The 26,218-nt window shown below is 41.9% G+C and overlaps 1 protein-coding gene across 2 annotated transcripts in view; it reads left to right on the top strand.

Moving 5' to 3' along the window:
• The window catches only part of tspan9a (tetraspanin 9a), a 202,386-nt gene that overhangs the window by 994 nt on the left and 175,174 nt on the right, over positions 1-26,218 (top strand). Inside the window, exon 2 of one of the 2 annotated variants that reach the window (XM_030425817.1) lies at positions 21,925-21,981. The exons of the other annotated variant lie outside the window; for it this stretch is intronic. The gene's annotated coding sequence lies outside the window, so the exon portion shown is untranslated. The remainder of the gene's footprint in view (positions 1-21,924; positions 21,982-26,218) is intronic. 2 annotated transcript variants of the gene reach the window in all.

The raw sequence follows: 26,218 nt of genomic DNA, 5'->3' as shown, positions 1-26,218 counted from the left end.
CAACCCAAACACTCCTGATTTACTATCATACATGACATGAAAGGAGCACATCCTTGCATCTAAGCAGCAGATGTTTGAAACTTGACTGGAGCACTTCGATTTTGAACCATTTTTTGATTTAATTTCCCTTCTAATCAACCAATGGACTAACCGTTGCAGCTCCACTATGTGTTGCTCTGGGCGGCATAATGAAACATCCTGCGTTCTGAGCTGAGACATTTTAAGGTATGTGTTTCATTATAACACGATCACGTAAGCCTGAAGGAATGTGAAGAATCATACATTGAAGCATACATTCCTTTCAGTGGGAACAGCTGAGGGAGATGCCGCCCTGAACAAATGCCTCATACAACAATATGCTCATCAACACTGCCGCTCCCCGCTGATTGTCTCCTCTTCTAAGCGTTGTGCAGCGCGTGTGTTTGAGCACAGATGCTCTAATGAGCCCAATCATCATGATTGTGTTTTTTTGTCACCCAGCATCACCTGACGTGGCTGGAAATTTAAACCTGATCCCTGAGGAGTAAAGCTTTCAGACCTGGGCGCGGCCAGTGGTGTTTATCATCCTGAGCTTAATTTCCTCTGAGGTGTTGACGAGCTCCTGTAAAGCGTAGCGGATGCTGAAAGTGAGAAGCAGCGGTGTTTTTGTGGCGCATCCCGATCTGGAGAAGACTCCGCATGCCAGAGGCTGTAGCTGTTTTCCATAAAAACCAAAGTGATAAATCCAGGCCTTGCAAAACTGCAAGACAGGTTATTTTATTCTTGGCTTTGATTGATTTGATTAATTATTACGGACTGACTTTAATTTATCACATGCCTTAGTTAAGATTGAATATCTCCTGCCCACAGGCAAGTGTTGAAATCACAGTGGGCATATGAGGAAACTCACAGGGTCCCTCCTCGCTTATCACAGAAGTCAAGTGGGGCCACGTCGAAACAGCAGCTCTTCTTTGGGCTACCTCTTGTGCCGTGGATTGTGTTTATTCTGGTGTACGGCAGGGGAGACAGAGGTCTTGACCCCAAATTCCTGCCCTCTCATACCCACGGTGACTCCGACATTTTCTGTTTCATTTCGATCCTGTGGTCAATTGTTTTCCCCCCCGACTTCACCGTCTCATTGGCTGCTCTCTAATCGCACAAATCTACTGTAATCTATTTAATTAGCAACAAGGGCTTTACAGTGGATTAAATGTTTAAATGTTGGAGGGGTTTCTACTCGCCATGCCCACCAGTGTGCTACAGTCAAACGAACAAACGAGTGGTTTGAGCCGTGTGTCACTGTGCTCAGCTCTGCAGCGAGGCCTTGGCTCGCATAAAGAAACCAACGCTGATGCCAACGGTTGCTACCACCAGCTAACCTTCTCTATGACTAGTCTGAGTAACAATCATAACATTTGTCACGAGGTCTCTCTCTGGGACCCACTGGCTGCTTCTCTCCGCTGTGGCGAACAAAAGCCGCAATGTGAGCCTCCGACTGTGTTTACTTCCTCAGCTCTCTCTGTCCCACACGGTCTCCACAGAGCTCGGCCCTCTGTGCCGTCCCTTCATGAAAGTTCCTATTCTCTGGGACGAGGGGGGAAGGGGGGGGGCCGGAGCGTCCGTGCTGGTCAGATCTCATCCCACCAGGCCTCACAATGGCCGAGCTGTGCTGCTATATCAACATTTATTCCTCTCTTGTCTCCCTCCTCTTTTTTTCCCCCCCTGCCACTTTTAATCACTTCCCTCTGGGCCAATCAGCAACAGGAAGAGCAAGGCTGTGCACCGCTGTCTTTGTCAGTGTGACATGTCGCTGGTTCTGTGCGGGTGCCATGACTCGCTCTGACCCTGCATCAAGTGTCAGAGAAGCCTGCTCTGCGGTCCTTATTTCAGTCTGCCCATTTTTATGTGTGCATTCATGAGATGCAGATAAGATACTCCCGTCCATCATATACTCACTGCGAGCAGCACATCCTGTGCCTATATTTTGATGTGAATGGCAGGCAGTTGTTTACAGGCAAGTCTGTTTCCGAGGCAGTGTGCTCGGGCTGAAGGTGCAGCAGATTTATTATTCCAAAGCTAAATTCTTCACATGTATGTGGGATCAGCCGGGGACAACTCATGTTTCCTATTAATTTCCTGAGGGGGTTTCTGTTTCCCCGTTTTCAACAGCTTGGACCCTTTGTTTTCGTGCACGGATGAGTCGATCTGTAATATTTCACCAAGACAATGGCAGAGCCACTGCCAAGGTGCAGTAGGTCTTCTGCCTTTGCTTAAACCTATTAAGCTGTACTGTGTGTAGCTGCTGAATTTCAATAGCATTAACTCAGTGTGTGTGCACGCTAGAGGACATGCAGTCTATACATGATATCTTTGCAGTAAATGGACATAATGGGGATCTTGACTGCTGTTGTCTGCTCTGCTTACACACTGTGTCATGCAGTTTTGTGTTAGTGCAGAGTGAGTTGTAACTGCACACTTGTTGACTTTAGCTGGCAGGGCTTCCTCTCCTGATGGCCTCTGTAGTTACAGCCAGTGCCGGTCCCCTTTGTCTGAGTTGGTGAGCTGATGTGTGGGAATTTTTTTTTTTCAGGAGATATCAAGAGCACCACATGCCACATGTGTCTGTGATGATGTTGCAGAGTCAAGGGTTCTGTGTTTTTATTAAGCCAAAGAATCAGACAAATTGAAAAGGTCACCTGATGACGGTGTTAGAGGAAAAAAAAATCAAAAAATAACCAATGATGATGCAATTTATCTTGAGGTGATAAAAGAATGGCTGTACCAACCTTCATGGCAATTCATCCAATAATTATCAAGACATTTGGCTAAAAGTACTAAAATATTACTTGGTCTTGCTGACTCAGAAACATCATTTTTGTATAATAGTTTGGTTTCACAGCACATTAGTGTGTATACTTTACCTGAAATGATGAAAAGTCAAAGAAAGTCATTGAAGAAAAGTAGAAGTAAAATAATATTATATCATCTTTATGTCTTTTCCTGGTTTTACAGCAACATTATGTAAAAATCTGCACAGTGCAATTAGGCGCCCCGTGCAGTGTCCACTGTCGTAAATACAAATCCCAGGTCTCTAACAGTTTGTCAGACTCAATTTAGGTGCTAACAACAAACAAAAGTCATTACATCTTGATAATGTTATGTGTTGAAAACTTGCATGTTGAATTAAACATGTATGTAACGCTGTGATCTTACCCTCTCATTGAAGTTACATAGTGCAGAAACAAGTGATAGAGACACCATTCACCCTGTTACAACACACTGAACCATCAACATGATTTTTATGCTGTTACTTTTAAGGTAAAAAAGTTACATAATGCTGGTTTAAAGGCTGCATTATAGTAAAATGGTTTCATTTTTTTGAACAGAACAGACTGTTCTACTTGTTCTAATACCCACTTAGTCATTATAACGACACTGCTGATTTTTTATATAAATAATCTTATTGTGTTAATAATTTGTGAACATAGTATGACTAGTAGCAGTCATCCCTACAGTCAGCCATGAAACAGAAGCAATATGACTGTTATTTTAAGGCCACATCGCCCCGGCCCATCAGCAACTCTAAAGCACATACTGACCTGCGGCAAAATAGCAGATGATAATTGCGTCCTTGTGTGTGTGTGTGTGTGTGTGTGTGTGTGCGCGCGTGTGTCCATTTGTGTTTTTATGACAGAAGGTTGAACTACGCTCGTGGTGAGCGTCTCCTGCCTGTCAGAGGCTGCTGCGCTGAGTCATTACTGCTTTCAGTATTAGTGGCTTGGGGCAAAAAACACATTTCCCTTCGCTACCGACATATTTATACAAACACCGAGCAACGGTGGAGCTCAAATTGCAGCTCCAGCTCGCTTTCTTTTAGGTTTTTGCAGCACTGAATGATTCTCTTAAGTAGAGGAGACAGTGAGCAACTGGTTGTAATTAATGACATTTTCATCTTGTTGAATCACAGGAACTGCCGTAAATTACTTCCGTGTCCTCGAATCATTTTCAGCTAAAACCAGTGCTGTAAGTCGAGGCGACTGTCAGAGCTGAAGTGTAGACTTTCCTTTTAAAGGGAATGGCTCACATTACTGTATCCATATGTTATATTTGACGGACAGCGTTGATTTTATATGTCATTAGTTACTTTAAATTTGGAAAAGGATTTCTGTTTCCTTTGACTGGCCTCATACTGTATTTGACTCATGTGGCCTGTTAGAAGTGATACTCTTAATGTCTGTGTCTGTAGTTGGGTGGATCTCATTGCTCGCTCTAGACCATTTTCACCATAATATGTAAGAGATGACTCCAGTGACTAAAAAGAGGACTTTGATCACTGAATATCTGAGAAATGCTGTACATGTAAAGGCTGTAATGTCTCAGAATTGAGCAATTTAACTATATTACTGCGCTGTAAAAAGACTTGGCCGATTATTCTGTTGTGCTCTGGGAGAAAGAACAAAGCACAAGAGTCTCAGCCGTGAACACGTCAGAGTCTTTTGCATTGAGAATATGATAATTATTAATAGTAAATAATATGTATTAATAATGTCATTTATTTGATTAGACTGCAGTATTGTTTTTGTAGATGTAACTTTAATTAACCCGTCATCGCAGGTTTGTTTTACTGGAGGGGGAATAAAAACACATCCAATACATAAGATTTAGCGTCTTTAATACAGCCTCCAGATCAGTGTTTTAGCCATGAAGCATAGCGCAAATACATGCAGGACACGGAAGTCATAAGCCCCAGCTTGACAGCCAGCTGATCAGCATCAGTCTCTGACACATCCACTCTCCCAAATTAAGCGGTCCATTTAAACCCAAGCCGTCATTCACTGATCTGTCCTTCAACACCGCTGCACACACATCGCTGCTGCTGGCAAGCTTGCCACCACCACCCCAGCCTCCACCTGCTTAGTCTGAGCCCAAAATGGCTAATTTATCTAGTTGCTTCCACTCCGCTCCTGCAGGGGGGTATGCATCGCGCTCCCCGGATTGACGTAGCATGCTGCTTGTCAAATCCGGGGAGCTTTTGGGGCGGAGCCTTCAGCGCCAAGCCTAACTGTATATCATTTGTTGCAATAAATGATTTAATCAATGACGAGAGTATTCCTGAATGAATTAAAACAAACTGAAGGCGTACTGAGGAAACGATGAGTTCTGCAGCCTGTGACATCTAACCTGCAAAGACCTCAGCTGTCAGCATAGAAGATGATAATCCTCACAGTACTTCACAGTATAATGTAATATAAAGGTTCAATATGTACGAAGTTTGATCAAAAACTTATTTCAAAACTTAAAGGGATATTCCGGTGCAGAAGAGTGCAGTAGAGTCCCGCAGTAATGATCATCATTGAGCTGCAGAACTCTACTGCACTCGGTAATCGACTCACTTCCGTGGTGTGTTGAGCCCATGGACGTATAATTAGTCCAGGATACAGAGTCTGAGGCGGAGCCTGATTCATTCCTATGATAGCTGCTCAGTGGTGCCAAAAAACGCAATCTCCCGGGTATGAAAAATATTGAGTCCGAACTGCTAGCTGCACGATTAACTAGCAAACTAGCCAGCAGTAGCTACAGTTGGCAGCAGTTAGTGGTAACAGGTGGCTAGTACTTACATGTTGTACTAGTACCACAAGTACCACATCACTAACTGCAGCCGCAGAAATGCTCAGAAAAACTGAAGTACCTTTTTCTATAGCAAATTTGGATGGTAAGGGTATATTTTTACATGAGACTTGTGCCGCTATTTGTGTTTCTCAGTTTTTAGGAGTAGGGTTGGCATTTTATTGATTAATTTTTTTTTTTTTATTTTGTGACCAGAAGCATTTGTTTTGGAAGGATTAAACCATTATGTGGTGTGACAGAGGCTGGCATCAATCACAGCTATTCAGATCTGCTCCTTCTTATCATCTTTCAAGGCGGTGCTCTCCTGTGTACAACAACACGACTGTTGTTTAATGGAAATTCACAATGGGAATTATTTTCTGAGTGGAGATGTGAGGTGCTAATACAGTCCATGAGATTGCATGTGTGCCATCAAAGGTAAATCGGATCCTTTTTATTGAATGATGTTTGCGTGTAATGATGCACACCGACAAAAGGCACATTCAGCTTGACCTTATTGTGGTCTGGCGGCTGCAGGAGACATGAGGATCTGGGAGGGGCTGTTCTGAAGCAGAGGGAGAGCTTTAAAATATCCTGACGATCGCTCGCAGGACTGTTTGTGTTATGATGTCTCACTGTGGGGCTATTTGCATCATGCTGTGTGAAATACTGTGCCACTATGGTGGGCACAAAATTATAGACTTTTATGTAAATTGTTACATGTTTTTTTTTCCCTTTTTAGATTTGTATATAAGGAAGGGCTACATGTCTGAAAAGACAAAATAAACGCTCAAACTATGCCTATCAAATCAGAGGCTGCAGATGAAAGACCTACCTGGGTGGCCACCCATCGACTGCCAACAGGGAAACCAGTAATCCCTGAAAACAAAATTACTGCCACACCTTTCTACACCTCCCACTTCAGTCCATTCACTCTCATGGCTAGGCACAAAAATGCAGAGTGTGTGGAGGTGGAAAATGGGTCCTGTGCTCGTTGGAGCACTTTTGCCAGTTTGTCGTGTACAATTTACTCTTCCAGGAAAAATTAAAACCAACCCACCATTTTTTTTTAAGAATGTTGCATTCATCCTGCTTGAAGGGGCACTATGTAGTTTTGCAGAAGAAATTTTAACTCAGAATTTGTATATTTACAATATTAATGAGGTAATAATAAAAACGTAGAAACAGCTAGAAAGGTAGCAGGGACCGCCATATATAAATCAAGTAAAACAGTATGAAACTGTGTTGTCATTTATGGTCAGTTTGTTTATTTGGTTTATTCAGACAAGAAAATGAAGAGAGTCAGTGAAGATCTTTGACTTCTGATTAAAATTTCTTCCCCAAAACTACATTGTGCACCATCAATAACTGACCCTAATATCCAGCCAGTCAGCCTGTTTGTTGTTGGCAGTGCACCATCTTTGGATTTCACTTTGAGAAGCACTCTGAGTTGCAACAGCTTAAACATTCTCTGACAGAAAACAAAATGGAGAAGGGAAAAAAAAACAAATCAATTGTCCATTTCCTATTCTGCCACCTTTTGTTGGCACAGCTTCAGGGGCGGCCCCCTCCTGTCCTGTCTTGTCTGGTCTCCTAAATGCTTGTTGATACAATAAAAAAAAAAAAAAGCCAAAAAGAGTAATTCGTTACCGGCTTTGATCCTGCTCTGATTAATTGTACACAAGGGAACCTCATTGGCGAGGCACAGCCAGCTCTCCTCCTGCCTCAAGCCAATGCTGTAATCAAAAGCACCTTTGTGAGTCACCACAGAGCCTTCTGCCTCTTGGATTGAGCCCTAACCATGGAAACTCTTTTTAACATGGTCCTCTCTGCTTTAGATGCTTACTCGGCACCTTATTGTTGACATACTGTTTCTAACCCTGGCTATTCATTAAAGTCCGGCAAATCCTAATTTAGGGAAAAGGACATAAATAAGTGATGGGTCCATTTGATTTATACAGCGTATATGAAGGAAAAAAGGAAAATTCAATGATTTAAGACCATAAATTAGGTTCTTTTGGTTACTAAAAAAGCTTCTCACCATGCTGCCTAATGATCCGCTCTAATGACACAGTAAATTTAAAGATCACAGATGGACACGAGATATCTTGGATGGAGTTATTTCAGCACATCTGGAGCCACAGGACATTGGTGGCTGCGTTTTCTGTGGCATCGCTATACAACCAATGGGATTTAGGCTTCCATCTCATGGGTCATTTGCTTTTCACTTTCACTGATTTGTATTCATGTTATGGCAAGCTGAACGTGTGTCAAAATCATACATGCTTCCGCACCTCTTTGTCGATCGACTCTCTTTGACAAGTGCAATAATCTATTCATCAAGGGTCTTCAGATCTGATGTCAAAACTATGTCAAATTATGACATTTGGTACAGGTATCCATTGACCCTATTCACATAATAGCCATTTTGCTCTAACACCATGCTCAGGATGGGAAGCTTGATTGCTTGGATCATGTTCTGCTGCTGTGTTGCGGGTTGCAAATCTAAAAAAATGTAGGGAGTCAGACAAACTTTAAATATTTCATCACTTATCTGTTGAGTAGCAAGTGAAAAGTTACTGGACAGTGAAAATATGAAGGGCTCTCTGGCTATATTTTGAGGTAAAACTACATATTTGATAACCCATTAGCTAAAAGGAATGTCAGTTAGGAAGTGGTTGAATGCTTGAATGCTTGCTGCTGTCTAGTAGATGCTAATGGGACATCAAATATGCTGTTTTGCCTTGTTTTGCCAGACTTCCACCATCCATTGTCTTTTCAGTTGCTGATCTGAAGTAGTGAAATGATAATGATTTGTCAGCTTCGTTATCTTTGTACGGCTTGCAATCTGGAACACAGCGGTACCACAGTTGAGCTTCCCACCCTGAGCGTGATGTCGCTGTGTAAAAAATGGTCAGTGGTGCCAAACTAACGAATTCTGTGGTCCTCCTGGCTTTTTGTCTCGGCCACCATCAGGTCAGAATGTTGATTTCTCTTAAATGTCACCAAATTCCAAAGATAATCCATCAACATCAGCTTTGTGTTTTGTTCTTATTAGCTATTGTTAAATTGCTCTGTTCAGTCTTTGGTGAGAGTTGCACCTGCTTATTTCTTAACAGGGAGTAGTAAAGTACGGTGAGTAATGCCGAGCAAGGTAGTGTGATCTAAAATAACATCACTACAGCAGTAGCAAATGTTTGTCACACATTTCTTACAGTGACACTAGCATGGCTGACTTACTCAGCTGAAAATGGATGTCCTTAAATGCCCCCTATAGATGTCGGGTCATGTGTCCTCAAGGCTTCTGTGTGAAATCTTTTTGGTTAAGAGACACAAAGAGGTTGCAAGCACAAAACAGAGAATTTGAGTCTTAAAATGAAAGAATCTGGGGGTCTGTTTATATACCCAGTGGACGGCTGCAAGCATATCCTTTAGCTATACTAACACATCCTGTAGCTTCTCACCTCAGAGACGCAAGACACATTTTGACAGGTATGATGCTCCAAAGAGTAGGTGACAGTTTAACCTTTTAATGTCAAAAAGTGGGGCTCTATGTGGATGTTTGATAGGTGTGATATTTTCACCTTGTCATTACGGTTGACATGTTTTGACACATGATGAAAAAACAAAAAAACAATAGGGAATGAATACATTTCCACAAGATAAACAACTGTTTATTTTTATCTACGTCCTGTTATTTCAAGACAGTTACAATGGTATTCCCAATTTCCTGCTGTGTTATTTGTATTTACACAAAAGCTTCTGAAAGCATTTCATGTTTATTTAAGAGGAGAGAAGTATTTTTGCTGTGGTCCACAAACTGCATAATAGGCAAAACAGGCAGTTTGGGGATTTTCTAGGTCTTGGCCTGAACATTCTTGGACAATAAAAGGATGCACTTCAGCTCTACAGCTTAATTTGTGTATCTCCTAACAGATTGTTGATTTGTGTTTAATTATACTGGTATGTGTGACTGGGTTTAGAGTGTCGATCATGAGTTATGAAATGTTCTTGAAACAGTCTGAGCCCAGTGAGAGGAACTAGACTTTGAAAAGAAGTGAATCTTTCTATGTCATTGAATGACTATCATCGTTTTTGTAAACTAAATCCTCCCTCCAGCTGCCACTGAATGTAACTAACTGAACTGAATGTAACCACAGTCCTCAAAAAACCTCAAACTGACCTTTTTCAACCAGACATAGGCCTAAACCCTCTGGCACGGACACCTCACACCTCAAATGTCCTCAGTGGTTTCATGCCTCACCTAGTAGTAATGCCAAATGTCATCCAACATTTGCATATACATTCGAGCCTTTCAATTGCTTACAGCCTATTTTTTGTATTTCTGGTTGTTCAAAATTGAGAAGTGGATGCTGTCATTTGCTGTTATTTGCAGGAATGCATTCAAGTCTCAGAATGAGTGCCATTTTGAGGAGTAGTGAAGCTTTTCGATTGGGGGCAATGAACCAGAGCATTGTGTTGAGTAACTGGCGCTTTCTCCACATTGTCGTCGCAAAATGAGATTCTTCAGCCAAGCATGCAGGGATACCGGATACAAAAAAACAGATACAGCCCGGCAAATTGCACCTTTACTGCTCACACGAGACAAGCTCTCGGCGTGGTGCTGTGTTAAGGGGAATGGAAATGACTGCCTACGCTACCTGCTGAAGTCTACTTGAGCCTTTTGCCTTTTTGCCAAGGACATTTAGAACATCTTTATACGATACTCAGTTACCCAGGATGGTTCTAAATGGTTGGCTCAGCAAACAATACAGCTCTCTCCCTCAGTAAGACAAAAACATTCAAGTGCAGATTTTTTTCAGAGCTGTACTTGAGGAAAATGTGCACCCTCTTAGCTGAAAATGGAGGTCACAGGCACTGCCACTAAGCCTCAGTAGTGGAAAAAGATGCAACATCGTTTCAATAAAGTTGGCCGTAGTTCAAGTGATATCCATTCTACTCTTCTTAAGTAAGAGGAGCTAGATGCTGCAGTGCATTTGTAGTTACTTGGGCTTCCAAGGACAGCTTCAAGTTAGGGTTGATTTAAAATGTGCACAGCTGCATACAGTACATATTTAAAATACTAATTTGGGCCAAAAAAAACCTCCTATCAAGTCTGCCTTAAATTTTGAGCCAAAAGAGTTTGTCAAAGAAGCCTAAAATCTACAAGGACAGGCATCCATCCCTTTTAAAATGCAGAACTAGCTACTAATTAGCTAGCGAAGTGATGGGTTTGCAGGAGAAGCTGCTGCTTAGCTTTAATTCTCCAGAGGTCCCAATTCACAGCATTTTGGAAGGTAACCATCAAAGATTACTATCATATGTTAAGATGTTAAGAATTTCAATATTCCAGTTGTTATTTAGCTAGGAGCAATGTTTGGGATCCCACATGGTCGATTAGAAAAGGGCTAAGTGACCTAGCTAGCAGTTAAGCGAGCAAGAGTGAGCAATGGTGCCGTGCTATAGGCTACAGACATTGGCTTGAGAGAAAGTGTCATGTTACCAGACAACAGTCAAGTTTGATACTGATTTTGCGCTAACTTATGAAAATGACATGGATTTGTCTTAGAAGCCATTTTGACTTGTGGTAGGAGAAGAACAGGTGGATTTGATAACATTAATCATGGCTCCTCTCCATTTAAGCATCCCAGCAAGCAGGATGTGTAACTGGGATGTGGAAGGCATCGTTAAGGTTATTAACTTCACCTGTGCATGTCCTGCTGTGACATGCCAGAGTGCTGTGAAAAATGCCGCTCGGCTAAAGCTAGCCGAAGCCTTCATTTCAGCAAATGAAATGTAGCGTAGATTGAGAAATGTGATGGTTCTGTTAAACGCGATGAAAACGAGCATCATTTTACTGCTGTGTGAACAGACGTTGAGATGAGAAAGATTTAATTCACGTGAAGGTAAGCTTAAGACTACACCCATTATGACTTTGACGTTGTCTTTTGTGTCATTTACAGTGCCATTTCTTTCTGCACAGAGCTATAGGTGACATTTATCTTATAAGTCCCGAAAGTTTCTGTTAAATTCTCTGATATGCAGCTAAAACTTTCTAAGGAAGTTTCCCAGAAAAGAGTATGTTAATTGGTACAGATTTCAGGGGAATTAAAATTGTATTTAATTCTCATACTGATTCGATTAACTCAACTAAACAGTGATTTCCACTTATTTGCATAATAAAATAGCATTTGAATTGGGCTTCTATTCGAAGGAAATGCCTCAATCCCTTATTGACTCAACACATTAAACTAGGGCTGAAATACTCGATTGATGGACAGAAAAATCTCGTTGAAGCCATTATCAAAAAAAAAACAAACAAACTTGTGAGGATTTCCTGCTTTTTCTATGACGTGATGGTAATCTTAACATTTGGTTCCAGGACATACTGTATAAATCCGTGAAAAATTCCCTCGCGGGATTTGCAAGGCTAGAGTTACTCATGCCTCTAAGACACAGGTTTTACTGGCAGGCGTGTGATGCATACAGGCGGTTCTTGTTCTCCCAAACCTGGCCCACAAACGCCTTGGCACTGGTTGAAATGATGCAGTCTGCTTGACCCGCGAACCTCTTCCCTCCTTCTCTCTTCACATTCTCTCCGAACACCACTGGAGGGCGGTAACACGGGACCTCTCTGCCCCCTGCGCTGAGCTTGTTTGACACCAGCATTCACATATTTTGAGAGAGCCCGTTTAACATGCAAATTGGATGGACCCCAGGAATGCACGCTGAATGGACTGGCTTATACTTCACTCACTGAGAAAGCAGTTTTCAGGTTCACAATTGGGGCTACAAATGGGACACCAGTGAATTTGGTTAATGTACTTATTGTTGGTGTAAGGACACTTAATGAGTTTTGGGCGAGATTTTCAAATACGTATTGTCACTTTCAGGGAGAAGCCAGGTGTAGGGTGACACTGGTTTCTACTGGAACTTTGTGAAAGCTCTGCACAGAGAGTGAGGATTTATTGTTTTTAGACACTGTGGTCAGGAGTTAGGTCCCAGTGCAGCACTTGGAGGAATACTTTATAACCCCTTTCACTCAAAAAAACCACCTAGGAACATCTGACATTTGTCCTTAGTGGGAAAGGACACATTTGGCTTTCATTTCAAGGAAAATGACTCTGCAATAATCGCACCCCTTTTCTGGTGTGATGCTATGATATGCTATGATAAGTTTCCTTTTCGTGGCATATAAATACTTTCTATCCATTTCTGTTCAAGCAGTGCTCATACATTGTACAGTCTGGACTGATTTTAAAGAGAGACTATGGTAAGAGGTACCAAGAACCTATAGCCCAACCCTGATGGCTGTCGTTGCAAAAACACCAGCAGAGCTGATGCAAAGACATAGTGGGCGGCCCCTGCTCAGTCTTGTGAGAGCTGACCAATCAGAGTAGACTAGGTTCCTAAAGATGGGGGGACCTTAAAAAGACAAAGACAAAACATATAATTCGGACAGAGGGTGAATATAGGTGCTGCAATCATTTTTTGTAAACATTTTCTATTAGACACCCTAAACCCAAGTATGAACTTGAAAATGATCATAAAATGGGAAGTTTAACATCTTTTTCTTTTTGCATTGTGTTTGGTTTCTTCCCAGGAGGGGGTTATTATACACAGCCTCCTATACTATAGCACTTTGAAGAATCCAGACTGACTGCTGCTCTCCAGGTTTTATAAGTAGGGGTTTGTCTGTAAGCATGAAATTGGCTCCATGGCAGGCAGGCCTGTTTAATTGTATATCAGAGATATTTGATTTCCTTTATGACCGTGAAGCCAGAGGAGAGATAACATTAGCAGGAGTGTGTGCAGTAATTAGTTTTCTTTCAACCGGTTGACTTTCACACTTAAGAATCTCCTCTTGATATTTCCCTCCATGACTCATAGAGCTTCCATGCTAATTAAGTACGGAGCACACGCTGATCCTTCCCAAGAAATGACAAACGAATGCCCATTCCTGGTGCTTAAAGGCTCCTCCATCTTTGGCGAGGCAGAGTACTGTTAGTGTAAGAGGATGTATAATGTTTACAGATGTTTTCGCAAACTTCTTTTTCACACTCAAACTGTGAAAACTCCTGTAAACAATCAATGGAAAACAAGTGGTGTCATGAACGACACGAAGGACACAAAGGTTTAGCGCAGTCGTTCCCTTGTCGGACCCAGTCTCCACTGCTGACTGAGGCTTGTTCTGATGATTGTATTTGTGGTAGATTCAGACTGCTGTTAGAGCCTCACAACCCTGTTGTTGGGCCGACTGAAGGATGTGGTGGACATGTAACGCTGAGAAACAGGCTCATTAGTGAGAGCTTTTAACATCTTCCCTGTCCCTCATGGGTAATCAGTGTGCCATAATAATTCATTAGGTCAGACCTAACCCATGACTCTGCCCCTCTTGACTCAGGGTAAATGTTAATGTCCTGTTAAATCAATAGTTCTCATCACTGTGGGCATACATGTTCCCATTTACTAAATAGGCTTTATGTTAAATACGCCTGTAATGTCATCTGCTTGAATTACATGCTCAGTGAATTAATATGTGATCTATAGGACTGTGTGTATCCATACAAATTAATCCTATAAAATCCAATCCTGTAAAATGTTTCAGAGGCCCCTGCATTGAAGTCATTGAGTCTTTGCAAAGAAACAAACAAATCAAGATTATCTTAAACACAATGTGGAGGTTCAACAGTCTATACAATTTTTCCAGCGCACTCACCACAGATGTTGCTTATTAACTGTCTTTCAACACAAATGTTTTCTTTTATTTGGGTTGCTGTTTTTTTAATTAGGGCCCATGTCTGTTTCAAATTTGGATTTGTAATTATTTTTTTATAATAAAACTCAGAATCGACACTTAACAGATGGATTGAGCAGAGAAAGTAGTAAAAATTCATACGGCAGCAAACATTTTGTGACAGTATTATTCAGTTTGTGTTTGATTTGATAGGAACTATTATTCTTTTGTGTGGATGATATTGTGCACAAATCAACATAAAACTGAATGATAGCAGTGGAAATATTATAAAAATGTTTCTGCTACATCAAACAAAAATCTCTTCTCATTGAGTGGTATAACAGAATGAAAAGGCCTCTGAAGGAGTTATTTTAGAAAAGCCTTTTTGATGGGAAAGAAGAGTATATTAAAGGAGATAAAAGGGTTCTTTTAATATATCATTGCTTTTCTGTTTTTTTTCCTTTTCTCTCAGTATGTTTTATATGTTCCTGTGCATGTGAAAGGACTTGAAAGTTCAAATGCCGAAAGTCCATGCCAATGGGAGCTCCTCAGAGACAGAAGCCTCCTCAGTAGTACCCGTCTCTGATTCCGTCAATTTTGGACATCACATAACGTCACCATATCAGAATCAGAATCAATGTGTGTGTGTGTGTGTGTGTGTGTGCGTGCGTGTGTCAATGTCAGTGCCTGTTTGTGTTCAGTGCAGTGATGGCTGGTGGAAACAAGCTTTTCCTGAGTCTGTTTGTTCTGGTTTTGATGGACCTGTAGCGCCTGCCAGAGGGTAACAGGTTGAACAGGTGATGTGCAGGATGGGTGCTGTCTATTGCGATTGCCTCAGCTCAGCTGAGGCAGCGGGATATGTAAATGTCTTTGAGGGAAGGGAGGGGGCATCCGACGATCTTCTGTGCTGTCTTGACCACTCTCTGGAGACTCTTCCTATTTGCCTCGGTGCAGTGGGAGAACCACACCGTGATGCAGTAGGTGCTCTTGATGGTAGAGCGGTAAAAAGTCACCAGCAGCTTCTCGCAGATGTTACATTTCCTGAGCACTCTCAGGAAGTGCAGACTCTGCTGTGCCTTCTTGATGACAGCTGAGGTGTTTGCAGACCAGGAAAGGTTAGTGGAGATCACGATGCCCAGGAAGGTGAAGGTGTGGACCCTCCACGCAGTCGCCATGTATGTAGAGAGGAGATGGATCTGCCCTGTGTTTCCTGAAGTCCAGGATGATTTCTTTGGTCTTTTTGGTGTTCAGAGACAGGTTGTTTGCTGAGCACCACACAGACAGTTTGAGGACCTCGTTCCTGTAGGCAGACTTATCTTCCCCCACCACAGTCCCACCACTGTCGTGTCGTCTGCAAACTTAACGATGGTGTTACTGGAGTGGGTAGGTCTACAGTCTGTGATGTAGAGGGTGTAGAGCAGTGGGCGCAGTCAACCTAATCCAATACAAAACAAACACATTTCAATCAACATATTTCTTCAAAACTGTACTCCCTCACAGACACCATACACCTGAATAAGTCAGTGTTTTTGTTCATTAAGATCCATACATCATTCCCTGATAAACACATCTCGCAATGCTGAAGAAAGTAAGAAAGACTCTGACAACAAAAGTTAACGGGGTCTATTCTGGGCTGAGATCCATCCTCCGTCCAAGTTGTTTGGGAATCAGTTTAGGAGTTTTGGGGTAATCCTGCTCAAAAAACAACCAACCAAGCAAACCTACCATTGAATGAACATGGGCAAAAACACAACCTCCATGCCAAAGGTAATTACTCACTTTTTGGACACTTATTTGGATAAAGATTAGAAGAAATTAAACGGACATGTATTATTCCTTGCATGTTTCTAAAATATAAACATGTGAGTTGTGATTGTCCCCATTTGCTTTACAACGGAGGGGTTTTTAGATTGATGGTAAGTTACTGTGCTGATATCTAGACCGGCCAGTGATTGCTTCAGGAGGTGTGTTGATCAGTAACAGCTGTGTCAATGGTCTCTCGGTACTCTGCCTGCACTCTGTTGAACAACAGCCTGATCCTGAAGGCTTTGTTGGAAACACTGTTGTGTCACAGCAGGCCAGTCCTGAGTGATGCACCGGTGTGACGGACGGTTATTACAGTTACCAGCATCTCCATCACTGTGAGGTCGGTCTGCCTTGAGGCTGACAGAACTGTTGTTTCTAACAGAGGTCATGAGTTGCTTCGGGTATCAATTAGGTATTTCCTGTTGAACTGCTGTGACCCCATATTTTCTTTCACTCTATCCTGACACACCCATGTCTTTATTAGCCAAGCAAAACCACTGCAGCATGTGATCCAACTGACCAACATGTTCTGTGATGCGAGTGAAGTTTCTAAAGATAGCAATCTTTATTTCTGCAGTCGCACTCTCAGCATCAAGATCAATTATTTATGGAAAGAAAGTTGCCAGTAATTGATGTGAGTTGTATGCTGCTCGTGTTTGTGCTCAAAGCTGCCAAAGCCTTTCAGTGATTGATCACCACTGCTTTTGTGTTGGTGTGTGTCCAAAGCTGTGTGTGCGCATGTTCAAACCCCTTCTCCCGGCTATGACTGCCTGCCATTAAAATGGAAACCTTGGCTACTTGGGGAAAAAAAACATCTGTCTCTGCTGCTTGAATGTAAATCAATGCTTTGTGCTTCCCTTAAAGCTCTTTATCTTGTACAAAACACACTCTGCGATTGATAGTGTTGCATAATGATAACTCTTTCTGAAATAGCTCTTTCACACTTTACATTTATGGCTGACATCACATACCCTGTACAGTAGCTCTTGGTGTGATCGCATTTCGACAGTCTGATTAGGATGCCTGCCCGGGAGAATATAAATAGAGTTTTATCTCGCCTGATTCAGTCTTCCTGTTTGGAACGTGGACTCCTCCTGAGGCTACAGAGCTGTCTGGCTCAGTCTGGCCGCACTGCGGTACTTTCTCAGGGTAAAATTTCAGTCCTAATAACCTAGGATGGGCAGGCAGGCCAGGGGGCACACAAGGATTCAGGGAGGCTCAGATGCAGATAGTATGGCAAATAAACACAGTGCTGCAGAACAGTGGTTAAGCAGGGGGAAAGAAAGGAAGTCAAGAAGGAAGACAGGAGGCTCCTCCACGGATCTGTTGTGACCACATGACCGCATTAAACAATGAAAGGCCTTGACAAGATTTACTCTAATTATATATACTTTTATACCGCTGAATGGGGAAAGGGAATAGTGGTTAAAAGTAGATGCCACTGTATTTTCCCATGGTTACTGTTAGATACCGAGGAGATTTCATTTTAACATTTTATTGATCAATGCATGTGTTAAGACTGCAGCTAACAATTTATTTTTTTTACTGAGAAAATAGTCACAATATAAAATCTTTCGCAAGCTAAACTTACAAAGTGTCCAACTGAAAAACACATGAACACACAGTGCCTGACTACACTTCCTTGTAGCTCTTGCTGGCCAGATTTGAGATGTATAAGCATCTAATTTGCCATGTTCAACATGCTCTTACCTTTTTAGATTAATACATGCATAAACACCTATGTTAAATGTCGAGATAACTATCATATTTACACAAGTGAAATAGCCTTCACGAACGTACCTCAGTCCAAAAAGGTTACCCAATGCAAAAGTTAAGTGTGTGCTAAATGCTAACATTAGCCACTGAAGGAGTGTGTTGCTGCCACATCGTGTCTTGTTCTGGGCTCTAGGACTGTGTGCTTTGTTGTACTTGATTAGCAGCTGAACATCAGTCCGTCACTGCCCACTGCTGCTCACTCGATCTTTGGCCCAGTTACTGTTTGCTTTGTGCTATCGAGGTAGCAGCACATCTACCTAATTTCTTACTCACATACAAGAAGACACATTAACATTATCATAAGGAAAGTAAAAAAACAAGCATGGCTATGGTTATGTAAGTATTGGGACATTTTGGCCATTCTTTGCCACTAGCTAGCTAATAGCTTTAACAATACATCCACCTAGCACTGTGGAAGACTTGCATTGAGTACAAAGTGCAGAGGGTGCAAGCAGGTAGGCTGGTAGGTAGGTAGACAACTGTAGACTACTTTCTGTTGTCTTTTTTAAGAGCAGAGTGAGATGATTGGATGGGCTGATTAGAAGGCCTGGGAATTTTTTTTATTTGATTTGTCAGAGCGATTGATTTATTGATTGCTTTTGGGATTAGAGATGTTTTCTCCAAATACAGCAACAAATGCTATAACTTACCAACCCTAGCTTGAAGCCATCATGTTTTGTCCAGACTCAAATATTCAGTTGAGACCAATATATGCAGCACATACTCCCATTTGAGAGGATGGGATCAGAAGTTGTTTAGTGTTTGTGGCTTGGAAATGATTTAAATGAGAAACAGATGATTTAAACAGTTACTATTTAGATACATTTTGACCCACTGAGCTACTGGCTGTAGCTCAGTGGGTAGAGCTGAGGACTAGTGACCGGAAGGTCGCTGGTTCGAATCCCTGGCTACATGCCTGACTACTGAGCTACATGCCGAAGTATCCTTGAGCAAGATACTGAACCCCAAATTGCTCCTGATGTGCAGTTGGCACCTTCGTGGCAGCCACTGCCATCAGTAAGGGCCCTGCGATGAGCTGGCGACTCATCCAGGGAGTACCCTGGCCTTCGCCCATAGAGTTACTGGATTTGGCCCCAGCAACCCCTGCTCCACCTTGAAAAAGGTGGTATAAAGCGGTAACATCACCCAGCAGAAGAAAACGAAACGAAAACGAAAAAACGAATGTGTGTCTCATACATACTGTAACAGAACTGATATAAAAATCAAATATAGATTTTAATCTTAAAGTCATCAAGATGTATAACTATGGTTGCATAATAAACCCTTGTTACACAAAAGATTATTATTATTATTTTGAAGTTTTCCTTCCTTTCATACATCTGTATATGGGTGTGTTTAGACAGAAAGAAACAATGTAGTGATATTCAGTTGTAGTGCTTTATGCAACCTAAGTGTTGTGCAATCTCACCGTCAAATTCCAGTATCACAGCAAAATTGAAAAATAAAAGATTGATGTGCAAAGTCTAACAAAGAGTGGGAGCCTGGAGGAGGGAGAGTGGAAAGACAAGAGGGGAAAAGGCAGTACTAAGAATATACTGAAGGAGCTTCTCACGCTCCTGCCTTTATCCAAGCAGTTGAAACCTCGAGGGGATACCCTGCAGACCTGCCAACTGTACCCATTTACGCTGTGAGCCAAGGGATCCACCAGAGTGCTGTTTGTGTTATGAAATCAATGCGACTCCAAAGATCCCAAACTGTTAAATCAAAAGCTCTGTGAAATATTAGGCAATGATTAGGTGCAGCTGACAGTCAGGCATTGATATCCAGGTGGCTAAGGCTGTTCTCCTGATATTTTGCATATTAGAGCAAGCTTCGCCAGAACTCGCAGTGAACCTTGTTCTGGCGAATCGCTGCGAGTAGAAGCCATGTTCCTCAGCTCATTAGAAAAACTCTCAGGGTCATTGTTAACACATCTCACATTTCAATGTGAACGCCAAATCACGAGAACACTTACAGTACATGGCCTTGGGGTAGGTCTTTCTCCTTTTTCTTGTCATAATCTGAAGTGGCTGCTTTAAATGTCTGACTTCAGACACGATCCCTTTTGTTACTTCAATCCTCAATGTCATATATCAAAGAAAGTGCATTTATTCTCCAGCAAGAGTGACTTTGAAAAGGGAAAATATCAGCGTGGCGCTGTGTATTATAGAGTCATGAGCTGTAATTCAGATCTTGGATCGATCTTTGCTCAGCAGCTGCTAATGAATCAGCGAACAGATTTTAGATTAGATGTTGTTTTCAGGTCTGCTAAGTACTGGCTCCAGAAAAAAATGCAGTGTAAGTGTGCAATTACCCATTTGTTCAGTGAGAGAAAGAAAAAAAAAAGTGTTACCACTTGAGCAAAAGTGGGAATGTAGAAAGGAAATGTCAGTTCCTGGCCGTATTACTTGGAGCCCACGAGCTTTTAGTTTTTACGCCACAACAGAAGATTAAAATTAATGACGTGTTGACATTGGATTTGGCAAAAGAGACGGGGAGAGTGAGTTAAAGAGCAAACCTTTGCTCCTTTTTTCACTTTTTCCCCTATCTTTGCCTTTATTTTAGCATGGCTGTTTCTTCCTGTACTTACCCCCTCTGCTCCATTCTTCCTCTTCCTCATTATTTTATTTTCGTCCCTCCCATAATTCTTTCCAGTCGTCTATCTTACCAGTGGAACGAGACAGTAAAAGCTTAAGTGGAGCCCCTTCCCTGGCTTTGTGGTGGACCTACCTGCCTGACCAGAAATTCAATGTGCAGTGGAGACCCGGCAGGTTTATTTATTTAACATATTAAATCTCTAACCTGCATGTAGCCTAAATAGGAATACTAATGTTCCTTCAACAGATACACAAAAGGGTTATTATAGTCTTGAGGTAGGTTATATATCTTAATATAAGTATATATTTTTGAGTTACAGTTACAGTGAACCTGAGTGAGCGGAGTGAGAGAGGTGAAGAGGAGCGCTGCGCTCGCACAAACTCTGTGAAGAAATACAAGTGATTTGCTGAATTTATAGAAGAGAAACTACAACAAAAATATCGATCTCATCATGCTGGTATTGATCAGATACCAATACTCACCTTGGTATCGATACTATCGATATTTGGATCGATCTGCCCAACCCTACTCACAGGACAGATTCTAGTCCTTTCTGTTCCAGACAGACAGTGATTCATAAGCAGGACATCCTGTCAGCTCATTATATGTCACCTCAACCTGGGGGTTGCAAGTTAATGCCCAGAGGTTGCCAGGTGGTTGTGGGGTAAAAATGAAGCAATGTATTTTAGTCTGGGGAGTAGTTTTTACACTACACTGTCTGTACCTGTGATATAATTTCATGTTTTCATGTTGTGAGATTAAAGTTCCAGTACTTGGGGTTTAGTGGGATGCCCATCTGATTTGTTTGGGAAGTCATGACTCAAACAGCTGAAGACCCGATGACCCTCATGTCTGAAATAAAACTTGACTTACTCATCCTGTCGTGCCTTAAATAGCTGTCTGTGACTGTGATCTTCAGGCAGTTGAACTATTTGATCTTGTGACTTATCTAGTAGTGGTCAGAAATAGCATCATTGGGCTGCTTGGCAAAATGCTGTGGCATGGACTTTGATTTCTGTGTGCACGCTGTCATCTCCAATCACAAAGATTTGTCCAGATGCTAACGTTGCAGTCAGTACTAATGGAGGAAGGAGACTGCTGTAGTCCTCAGGCTTTGTGTATAAAGCCTTAGTTTAATGACACATATTTAATGGGAAGGAGATATCCATATCTCAACCACTGTCAGTTGTTTTGGGGTCATGGCTGCTCATGTGCTGAAAAGCTTTCACTACTCCACTTCACAAGCTCACGCAGATGCATAGAACAGTCACGTAGCGCTGTCAATTCTCCCAACATCTACATTTTAAGAGCCTGCTTTTTAGCCGCGTACGCCATCATCAGTCTGTGATTTTGTACAATTAGCCGTTGATTTAATCTGAAGAGTTGTTCTCACTCCCTGTTTTCCTTCCTCTGTTTGACAGGCTGTCACAAGCGAGCCGGAGAGCCCACTGCATCTGTTTCCAACCACATCTGAGCCGGTGAGAAATCATGTTCCACCCTGCTTGGCTTTTTACTTCCATCCCTGGGATGGCCTAATTCTGTCTTTACCCTATCAAACTGCAATCACTGTTAAGTGATTGTTTGTTCGCAAGAGATTTTCTCTGGGGTGAGGCTGATGAACCTTTTCCCCGTTGGGTCAGCACAAGTTAGTGAGAATCAAGAATGGATGCGCTTCTGAATAAGGTTGAAGTCAGCCAATTCAGGAAATGAAGACGCAATAAGGAATGATATAGAATGCGGCCAGTCCCACAGCCTTGGTGTCCTATTGTGTGTTGCTGCGGGTATTTCCCACTTTGCTCCGGGGTGTTGTAGATGAAATAGACAATAGAACTTCCAGGAAACCCACTCTTAGGATCAAATTACACATTGTTTAGGGCTGACTTGCTGCTCTGGTATGGGTGCGCTTCCTGTCTCCCAACCTCCAAACCTTGGGATGGGTGACCACAGGAAATAGCCCCCTATGCGCACACACAAGCACACTCACACTCATACACAAGCCCTTCGCCTTCAATTTCAGACCTAACCCGCATGACCTCTGGTGTTGTCGGACCAATAATTGGTTATAGGCATAGATCATTTTTGGCCCATAATGGCTGCAGTCCCACATAGAAAAGCAGCCAGAATTTTTCTCACAATACATGGTCAGCAAGAACAGTGAGTGCCAGCAGTCATTTGTGCTGTTCAATTTTTAAGACAACAACAGCTGCTCTGCATTGCTTATATTTCAGCGTAAAACATATCTGATTAATTAGTATAGATCAACGGCTGCCAATGATTGGTTCATGTCTTCCTCTTCCTCTCACAAGAGTTGCATTTGTTTTATTCCATGACAAGTCACAAAAAGGCCATTTATAATGGGTATCAAGAGGGAAAATACCAAGCAAGTGTTAACCCATCATGACGTCGCCCATGTCGACAACCGTTTTGGCATTTAGCCCTTTGCCATTTTGTTTTCTGAGCCACAGGAGGCCCTATTTGGACAGGAGGGTGGAGCTTGGGAGGATGTCCCTATTGAATCTGACCGGAAACCAGAGGACATGTCTTTGTAGTAGTATGTCATAAAGGTAGCCCCCAAGAAGAGTGCCAGGCTTTGAAGCCAACGTTTGTAGTGGCCAAACCGTGTAATTACAATGTCACGTGATGCACTGGGGCCCAGAAAGACTTTTTTCCAGTGTAAAATGTGAAAAAAGAGCCTGTAAAACGGTCGATACTTTGTTTAGTGCACCGCAACCTCCGCAAAGTGACCCATTACAATATCATAATTTGAGTCATTCAGTAAAGTTTAGAAGAGCCGCATAATTGGAAGTGCGCACACTCTTTGGTCCCTGCAGCGCAGAAGATCCAAGTATCTTTTTACACATGGGAACCATTTTGGCTTTGTGCAACGCTAAGCAGCTTTTATTGGAATGAATGGGGCTGAAATCCATGAGCACAACACTAAAGCGTTATCATGTATTGCACTCCAGCTAGGACCATAAATTACAAAAAAAAAAAATCATGCTGTATTGACTAAGACTTGAAACTAGTGACTGAAGCCATACAGACATTAGGAAACATTTTACTTAGGTCATAAATCAAGTGAGAAGTAGGGTTGTTTTCTCATAAGCTTACATACAGTCAGACTTCTTTTAACCCCTACCCGCTTTTAGAAAGAATACAGGTTTAAAGCACTTCGACACTGGTTCACTTATAACGTACTTACCTACTTACACAATGATACCCAATAGACTATTGGGAACATCTGGGTAACACTTGATAGTAGGGCTGGGCGATATGGCCTCAAATCAATATCACGATATATTGAGCAACTCACCTCGATACCGATAAATGAACGATAAGTAACACACTACTTTATTTAGTAGTTAAGAACAACTGATAGGCACACGATTGAACAGCTGAAAAGCACAGATTACTTTTAACAAGTTTAAAAGTATAAAATATACAGTCCCTTATAAACAAATTCTAAGCTTCTCGCTTCTCGCTTTTTTTATTTCTTCGAATTGAATCACGTGGTTGTACTGCAGGTGGTGGAAGAGGTTGGATGTAAATAAGTAAACATTTTGAGGACTTCAGAATCAGAATCTAAGACATCAGACAAAATAGTAGAGAAGTTGACATTGCTGCTTAATAATATGTTAACCTCTTGAGCATTAGAGAACTTTTTTTTACCACTATTTTCTTTATCATTATATATTTTTGATAGACACAGAATCTGTTTCAGAAGTCAGAGGGTCACATGACATGGAAGCTATTGAGAAAAAAAATCAAGATTTCTGCATATTAATATTCATATAAAATAGAGGAAGCACTAAAGTACAATAAGCATAACTGTGTCTCATTCATCCAGTTCTCTAATACAATCTGCTGCTGGAGTCACTGGGCCCCATGTCATGGAAGATATTGAAAGAACTGCAATTATTTTGTATTAATATATTTATGCTAAGTAATCTGATGACAATCACTAAATCAGTTTCCAGCGATTCAGTGCCATGTTCTGGGAGGTGAGCTGACCGTCTTCCTGCTGCTCACACTGGGTGAACCTCAGTAAAGTCGCGGCTGGACCCGAGTAGAGCTTATAATCAAGCCCAACCCGAGCCCGTGCACGTTGTGTCCGAGCCCGGCCTGACACATTGAATGTAATTATGAGCCCAAGACCGATTTAAACCCGACAACTGTTTAATACATGGGCTGTTATATCTGACATTCTCGACTACAATTGCGAGTTGTTTGAACTACAGAAATCTTAATGAATAATGCAACAAGTGCCGCACTTAATGCACTCGACAAAGCCGACAAATGTTATTATCACGGCCCACGACTTGTTTAAAATGGGTCCACACCTCCGACTTTCCTCCAAACTTGCTCAAAGTTAAAGCCCCTGTACAGACTTTTCATTTAGTGTTGATTTTGGCGGCCCCGCTGGACGAAAGCGGTGGTGTTTTGCCGGAATGAAGACTGCATTTCCCATGAGCCCTAGCGCCTACTGTCGTGAAGACGTTTGTCTGGCCGGCGCATGTAGATTTGTTTTGGAAACGTCGGAGAGAAGACTGGACTTGCTTTGAAAACTTTTTTTTTTTAGCAGCTATCTGCAGCGTGCATATGGATGAGGTAATGTGTCTATTTGTATTTCTATGTAATATAATATGCCGCCGGTGAAACAAAGTAATGTTAAAACTTGTATCTAAGTTCTGTCTATGTAATTGGATCATGCCTTTGACCTGGACAAATGAGAATTTACACAGACATACATCTAAGTTCGTAACAGTAAGCCTACAAAAACTGCAGTAGCATTGCCAACATAATACGTTACGTTGTAAGCTAATTGTATTACCGTGATGTCTGTGACATAGGCTAAACATGCAAAGACACAGACACTATTGTCCCTGTGTGTAATGCTGCTGTTGCACTGCAATTTCCCCGCTATATATATTACCCACAGTGCTACAGAGCTAGCGTTACAGCAGAGTCACAGTGATTGTGATGGATGTTTTGTTCTAAGTAAGAAACTGAATCATTTATAATGACAGAGGATATTACCGATGCATCGTTGCAGGTCGGCTGGGCTGATACACACAGCTGAAATGGATGCGTGATCTAAGACGTTTGTTGTCGTTTTTACGAGGGTAGTATCAAGAGCTAATCTAGTGGTAACGTTAGCCAGCTTTGTTGTGACAACATAAATTCATGTATTGCTGTAAACTACGTCCCGCAATACATTTCTTAAATGAAATACTATTTACATACCTGTCTAGGAGGAATCGGGCAAATACTGGATGTGACTTGAATCCCTTCAAGCCCCGCAACTCTCTCCATCTCTGGAAGGAATCGCCAATGTTTATCCGTGTTTAGCCCTAGCTCGACCGGATTCCCTCTCGGCCTTTCGTTGGTCTTCGGTTCGAATTATTTTTATTTTAATTGTCTCATTATCAGCCATGACAAAAGTTTTAGCTCAGTTAGCACTGGCTAGCGTAGCAACAAAACAGATATGCTGAATGTCGTCAGTTCCGGTCTGACTGCCGTAAATCGTTTCGTCAGTGGTCCGACCCGACCAAGGCCTTTCAGAGGTATAGAATTAGACTACTTAGAAAAAGCGTATCTTCACACTGATGGGCTCATTTGCTGTTGTAGGTAACAGAGACACATCAGCAGAAACCAGAGACTTGTATATATCCAGTTAAAAACTCTGTACAGGGGCTTTAATTCTACTGTTTTTAT

The sequence above is a fragment of the Sparus aurata genome, chromosome 8, assembly GCF_900880675.1.
Source record: "Sparus aurata chromosome 8, fSpaAur1.1, whole genome shotgun sequence".
Classification (NCBI taxonomy): Eukaryota; Metazoa; Chordata; class Actinopteri; order Spariformes; family Sparidae; genus Sparus; species Sparus aurata.
The sequence above is the reverse complement of the archived record's forward strand: the minus strand, read 5'-3'. Positions and strand labels throughout refer to the sequence as shown.